Source organism: Rutidosis leptorrhynchoides, chromosome 4 (genome assembly GCF_046630445.1).
Source record: "Rutidosis leptorrhynchoides isolate AG116_Rl617_1_P2 chromosome 4, CSIRO_AGI_Rlap_v1, whole genome shotgun sequence".
In the NCBI taxonomy this organism is placed as follows: Eukaryota; Viridiplantae; Streptophyta; class Magnoliopsida; order Asterales; family Asteraceae; genus Rutidosis; species Rutidosis leptorrhynchoides.
The window spans coordinates 11705565-11714008 of NC_092336.1; positions in this window are offsets into that span (position 1 = coordinate 11705565).

The following is an 8444-nucleotide window of genomic DNA, read 5'->3' on the forward strand; positions in this document are numbered from 1 at the left end:
ATGATTATATATATAGTTAACATGATATTATGATAAGTAAGTATCTCATTAGGTATTTTAACAATGAGTTATGTACATAAAATTGTGTTTATTGAATTAAGAAACTCGAACCGATATATATAACGATTATCGTTATAACAATGTCTTACTAATTACATATGAATCATATTAAGATATTGTTACGCTATGTTTAATCATGATAAATTATAAGTAAACATGTCATTAAGTGTATTAACAATGAACTACATATGTAAAAACAAGACTACTAACTTAATGATTTTGAAACGAGACATATATGTAACGATTATCGTTGTAACAACATTTAACTGTATATATATCATACTAAGATATATTAATATATCATAATATCGTGATAATGTAATAATTTAACATCTCTTTAGATATAATAAACAATGGGTTAACAACATTTAACATGATCGTTAACCTAAAGGTTTCAAAACAACATTTACATGTAACGACTAACGATGACTTAACGACTCAGTTAAAATGTATATACATGTAGTGTTTTAATATGTATTCATATACTTTTCAAAGACTTCAAGACACTTATCAAAATACTTCTACTTAACAAAAATGCTTACAATTACATCCTCGTTCAGTTTCATCAACAATTCTACTAGTATGCACCTATATTCGTACTCGTATAATACACAGCTTTTAGATGTATGTACTATTGGTATATACACTCCAATGATCAGCTATTACCAGTTCATGTAAGTCACCTAACACATGTGGGAACCATCATTTGGCAACTAGCATGAAATATCTCATAAAATTACAAAAATATTAGTAATCATTCATGACTTATTTACATGAAAAAAAAATTACATATCCTTTATATCTAATCCATATACCAACGACCAAAACACCTACAAACACTTTCATTCTTCAATTTTCTTCATCTAATTGATCTCTCTCAAGTTCCATCTTCAAGTTCTAAGTGTTCTTCATAAATTCCATAAGTATAGTTTCATAAAAATCAAGAATACTTCCAAGTTTGCAAGTCTATTTCCAAGCTTTCTAATCCATTCTAAGTAATCATCTAAGATTAAGGAACCTTTGTTATTTACAGTAGGTTATCTTTCTAATTCAAGGTAATATTCATATTCAAACTTTGATTCAATTTCTACAACTATAACAATCTTATTTCGAGTGAAAATCTTACTTGAACTGTTTTCGTGTCATGATTCTACTTCAAGAACTTTCAAGCCATCCAAGGATCCTTTGAAGCTAGATCCATTTTTCTCATTTCCAGTAGCTTTATCCAGAAAACTTGAGGTAGTAGTGATGCTCATAACATCATTCGATTCATACATATAAAGCTATCTTATTCGAAGGTTTAAACTTGTAATTACTAGAACATAGTTTAGTTAATTCTAAACTTGTTCGCAAACAAAAGTTAATCCTTCTAACTTGACTTTTAAAATCAACTAAACATATGTTCTATATCTATATGATATGCTAACTTAATGATTTAAAACCGGAAAACACGAAAAACATCGTAAAACCAGATATACGCCGTCGTATTAAAATGCGGGCTGTTTTGGGTTTGATAATTAAAAACTATGATAAACTTTGATTTAAAAGTTGTTCTTCTGGGAAAATAATTTTTCTTATTTACATGAAACTATATCCAAAAATTATGATTAAACTCAAAGTGAAAGTATGTTTTCCAAAATGGTCATCAAGATGTCATTTTTTCAACGGAAATGACTACCTATTTAGTAATTGACATGTAACTTAAATTTCAGACTATAAACTTATACTTTTTCTGTTTAGATTCTTAAATTAGAGTTCAATATGAAACCATAGCAATTTGATTCACTCAAAACGGATTTAAAATGAAGAAGTTATGGGTAAAACAAGATTGGATATTTTTTTGATTATTTTAGCTACGGGAAATGTTTAACAAATCTATACAAATCAAATCCTAGCTAACTTATATTGTATTATACATGTATTCTAATATATTATGTAATCTTAGGATACCATAGACACGTATGCAAATGTTTTGACATATCATATCGACCCATGTATATATATTATTTGGAACAACCATAAACACTCTATATGCAGTAATGTTGGAGTTAGCTATACAGGGTTAAGGTTGATTCCAAAAATATATATACTTTTAGTTGTGATCTAGCCTGAGACGTGTATACACTGGGTCGTGGATTGATTCAAGATAATATATATCGATTTATTTCTATACATCTAACTGTGGACAACTAGTTGTAGGTTACTAACGAGGACAGCTGACTTAATAAATTTAAAACAGTAAAATGTATTAAAAATGTTGTAAATATATTTTGAACATACTTTGATATATATGTACATATTTGTTATAGGTTCGGGAATCGATCCGTGGCCAAGTCTTATTTTCGAAGAAGGAAATATCTGTGAAAGTGAGTTATAGTCCCACTTTTAAAATCTAATATTTTTGGGATGAGAATACATGCAGGTTTTATAAATGATTTACAAAATAGACACAAGTACGTGAAACTACATGAAAGGACCCGTCCTAATCCACCTGAACGAAGTCATCAACATTTGGTCCCATTGCGATGATCGGCTCCAAGTAATGTCCTTATATTGAGTAAAATGCACAGCGGAAGACTTAATTCGTACCTGAGAATAAAAATGCTTTAAAGTGTCAACCAAAAGGTTGGTGAGTTCATAGGTTTATCATAACAATCATTTAAATATGTTAATAGACCACAAGATTTCATAATCATAAACATAATACACTCGCAAGTGTATGTAAAGCATTCTAAGTGGTTGAGCACTTGGTAACCATGCTTAGCATTTAATCAATGTCACATATTCCCTTTATTATGAAATCTCACTACACCGTACCAAGTGTAGTCACCAAAACGAAGTACTATGCAACCGTTGAATACTGGTCGTCCATTCCGGTTGGGGTTGTCAGGCCCGATAGATCTATCAACAGGATTAGCGTTTACAATACCCATGTAAATAGTAGTTACCAAGCTACAGGGAAATATGCCAGTGGTACAACTCAACGTAGAATATATTTTTAAGTACTTGTGTCTATTTTGTAAACAATTATAAAAGCAGCGCATGTATTCTCAGGCCAAAAATATATATTGCAAAAGCAATTAAAAAGGAAGCAAATGAAACTCACATTTGCCTTGAAGGTATTTAATTCGACTTGGTCTCCGATAGATATCACGAACCTAACCATATATATAATATATCAACATATTTTCTTTTTAAGTAATCGTTACATATATATATACTTTTAATACTTTTAATATTTTCTTAGTCCGTAGTTAGCAGTCCGATGTTAGTGGTCCACAATTAGTTGCTTAAATAAAATAAATAAAGACCCCATCGTATTCATATTGATCAGAATTAATCGCGACCCATGGTACCATGTTGTCAAATGACGTGTTGCGTACATAAAGTACCGTATTGCCAAATGACGTGTTGCGTACAATCATGAGGTCTTATGATTAATCTTCTCGTGTTGTTTACGGGTGGTCCTGAAATATATAAAATCAAATCATAAGTAATTATATATAAAATATCATATTAATTAGAAAATATATGATTAATTTACTTTTTCTCCAAACATTTTCGTAGCTAAACTAGCTTCGGATACCCAATCTTGTTTTAGTCGTAGTTTCTTCATTACAACTCCGCTTTTTGTTGGTTCAACTTGCCACTTCCTTGGATCGAGTCAAAATTTAAGAATATGAACTGAAAATACCTTAGTTTGTATTCAAAATCATAGGTTATAGGTCAAACTTTGGTGAAACTTATGAAAGTGATCACTTTCCATCATAAAAACAACATTTAATGATCATTTTTCTAAAAATACTTACACTTTGAGTTAAACCATGAAATTTTTATGTGTTAACATATTCATAAGAAATATCATTTTTCCAGAACATGAACTTCCAATTAAAAGTTCAAGATGGTTTTTAATTATCCAACCCAAAACAGCCCCCGGTTGCACTCCGACGACGTAGATTCAGTTTTTAAGATGTTCTTTGTAAAATCAAGTTATATCTTGTTAGGTTAGCATATCATTATGATTTATTACAGGTCTTGAAGTGTTTTAAAAGTCAAGTTAGAAGGATCTATTTAGTTTGCGAACAAGTTTGAAATCATTCAAACTATGTTCTTGTTGTTAAAATTTTATACCACAAAATAAGATAGCTATATGAATATGAATTGAATAAGATTATGAACAAGGTTACTACCTCAAGTTACTTGGACAAAGTTACTGCAAAAGATAAGAAATAATCTTGGAATCAAAAAGTGGTGGAGTTAGATCAAAAGGTTGGAAGTAAACTTCTTCAAATGGGTGGTTATTTTGATATGTTCTTGAAAGAGTTTTCTTATGGTGTTTAAGGCTTGTAATTGAAGCTAAATGATGGGGAAAATGCTTGGAGATGATCAAGTATGAAGTTAGGAGTATTTTGAGAGAGAAATGAGAGTGTAAGTGTGAGAAAATGGAGTGAAGAAATGGTGTTCATTTATAAAAACGTTTTTAGTTTATAAAAAAAGAAAAGGATTCCTAATTTTGTTTTCTTACTAATAATTCATACTACTTGACAAATCCTAGTTACCTCATATCTAGGCAGTAATAATGTTGATTAGGATATTGATTTGATGTGTATATACCAATAGTAAATACGTATAGAAGCTGGGTATGATACGGGTACATATACCCTAGATATACGTCTAGAAATCTTGAGGAAACGGAACGAGAATTCAAATATAGCTATCTTTTGTGAATATACTTATATTGTTTTATGTATTTAAGTCCTTAAAAAGTGATTAAATACATTATATATACGATACATGTATAAGCATTATAGATTATAAGTATATATATCAAAGAATGTTACGTATAGTTATCGTTTTGAAAACTTAAGTTAGTAGTTTCAAAATATACTTATAACTCATTGTCATTAGTACACAATGAGATGTTAAACCATCCTTAGATCATGTTAAATATATATAAATACATATATATACACAAACGTATAATTATCGTATGTTATATAGTTCGTGATATCATTGGTCATATTGGACGGTCAAACGTTGTGTAAAACTCTTTTCAAAAACACAAGTCTCAACAATTTGGATTGCTTATCATGTTGGTATGGTTTAATTTATGTAAATATTAATCTCATAAGTATAATTTGGTCGGAAAATTCTGGGTCATTACAGTACCTACCCGTTAAATAAATTTCATCCCCGAAATTTGATAGAGGTTGTTATGGATAACAATAAGAAGGTTTTCATGACAAATATAAGATGATAATGGAGTTTTATCATCATTGAGTAATGTAGATAAAATGATTCGATTATGCGAAGAATATAAATGAGACTATCGTAAAAGAGTGAGATGAGTAAAATATATTCGTCTTAACCGATGACGTAGTTATGATTGATTTTCGGAATTTAAGGGATTTAAAGAGAATCTTACGTAATAAGATTTGGTTCTTTGGTGATTAAGGAAATCAGGATCTTCTTTGATTATATGCAATAATCTGTTTCGATTGCTCTGTCGGATATTTCACTATAAATTCACTCATTCGTTTCCTTATTTTCCACGACTCACACCTTCTATTCATTCTCCCTTAATTCTTAATTTAAAGCATTCATCAATATGCTCCATCCAGTCCTGATTCTTGATATACTCATAACTTTTATATCTGTCATTCTTCTTTTTCATCTACCACTAGAAGAATCTATTTACTTCTACTATACTCTTGTGTTTATAGTGTTTCTAATTCTCCCGTGTCTCTATATTGCTATCTGCATTGATATACACGGTTTGTAATTTTGGGGTTATTATCGGAGTTTATATTCTTCATTATTTTTCGGAGCTTCATGCTTTCGTTTTCTCTTCCCGACTTCGAGTCAAGTGAGTAATGGTCCGGAATTCGTAGATATGAAATTCAGAATGAACATAGCTAATGCTCTAAGAAGAAAATGGTAATAGAATGATTTTGATTTGTTAAATTACCAGAATACCCTGGAAAAGACCGAGTCATCCAGAAAAATATTCTCTTGATATGTTTAGAGATTAGATAGAATGTAAGAGTCGTGTAAATGTCACATGATGACGGTACTGTGAATCATCATGCTTCATTAGAAACTCATCATGATTTACTGTAATATAATGACGTTGATCAAGTGTCATTATATTATACTAATCCATGCTTCAGTTCCCAACACTACTTCAAAACATTCATATTTTAAACTCGAAGGTTTCAGAATTTAGAAACTAACACAGTTTCTTTTATGTTGCAGATATTACGGAGAGATAAATGATCTCAGATAAGAATAGTTGTACAAATATCGCCAGAAATATGGAGGATATATATAATAGAACATACGAGAATATCTTAGAAATTCTAATATCAATGGATGATGAAGAAGATTTGTCTGTGAAGGTTTAGAATGAGAAATAAGATGTTTGCTAACGATTCAGCAGGCACAGAATCATTTGGATTCTTTTAAGGCAAACTTATTCTTTGTGATTTGTCCACGGCTTTCTTCATAGTTTCGCATAATACGCTTTTCGGTACTAAATTTTCTATCGAGCGTTACTAACACTCCTTTCTTTATCATCAAACTTTTTCCATTAAGATCATCTACAACATGCTGCTTCGTCAGCATTTTCAAAGTTAACTGATCTGGGTCATCGGTTATCAAACCGAGGTAGTTTCAGGAGAATTGTGTTTTTAGAATGATTAATCGCTGATGGTAATATTGTGGAATATAAAAGGTTCCCCAGTAACAATAAAGAGTACGCATATATATCGCGGTTATAATAAAGTTGTTTTGGATGAAAAGTCGGAGTTGACTTGCTGGAGCTGTGACAAAATTAGCTACTTTGGAAAGGGATTGCAAAACGATCTTCGGTAATAACAATGTCAAAGGAACTAGAACAGATACATGTCAAACGTTTACTCAGTTTCCGAGGGTTTTTCAGGTGCATAACTATATGCATCAATCTTTTCTTCCGTAGATAAAGTGCGGTTGGTTTATCCTCTCGATTAAGGTGTTTTTAAGAATCATGATAGATTTGAACGCTGATTGTAATCGTCGAGATACAATGAGGTTTAAGATGAAATCAAGTGGCAATCTTGAAGAAATGTTTATTTCATATGTTATAATCAATATTTTAATTCATTTTAATTGTCCAATGTCATTAGTCCACAGTCGATAGTCCACAGTAACAGTCCAATAATTCATATATAGTTTAATATATAATATACGAATTAATTAATATGTGTCGTGACCCGTATACGTCTCAGACTCGATCACAACTCAAACTATATATATTATTGTAGAATCAACCTCAACCCTGTATAGAGAACTCAATCATTACTGCATATAAAGTGTCTATGGTGATTCCAAATAATATATATAGATGCGTCGATATGATATGTCAAAACATTGTATACGTGTCCCGATATTTAAAGTGCGTAAAATAATTACAGAAATTAAATGACGATAAATAAAAGTGCGATAATTAAATTGAGATAAATAAACTGCGATAAATAAAATGTAATCAGTTAGCTAGGAACAGTTAGCTGGAACAGTTAGCGTGGATTCTTAACAAAAATTTGTCATAGTTAATTTGTTTGTTTCTAACATATTTTATTTTGTCATATATTTTCTTCATATGCCACTTGTTGGATTCTGGGAAGTCAATATCCAAATATGAAATTGAATGAAAATGGTTATTCTGCGGTGAACGGATACGTATATCGGTGGTTATAAGTAGGATAGTAAATGACTGTTGAATCAGCTTCGATGAATGTACAATGTAACTTATTAAGATGAAATCTAATTATTCCTTGGGTATTACCTACCCGTTAAAAAAAAAAATTTCACCATTAACATTTTGTACAAAAGAACTTTTAATTACAATCTTTATGAAAACATATATACATATATATTTTCTTCAGATGAAATCATGAATTTAATAAGTTAATATGATATTAATCTCATTTACTTTTCGGTTTGAGCTAGAACAAGAAATCTCTAAAACTTTTTGAAACCACATATTCTTCGCAGAATATCAATGAAGTTATGGATCAATACTTCATCGTTCATTATTGTTGGTACTCCTTGGTATCTATGGTGCGTATGATGTTGATGTATGTGGGACAGATTATGATGTCGAGACGTGTGATGCGAATGTTGTTTGTTAGTGGTGATGATGGTATTGTTGATGTTATTGATGGTGGTGCTGATTATGATGCTGGTGCTGCTGCTGGTGTTTGCAACCTTCGCACCATGTTCTCCAAAGCCGTCACGTGAGTGCGAAGTTCGTTAACTTCTGCTAGTACACCGGGTTGATTGGCGGTTAGAGCGAGAGAATGAACAAGATTTGTAATATGGGATAGTATATAATCGTGACGAGATAC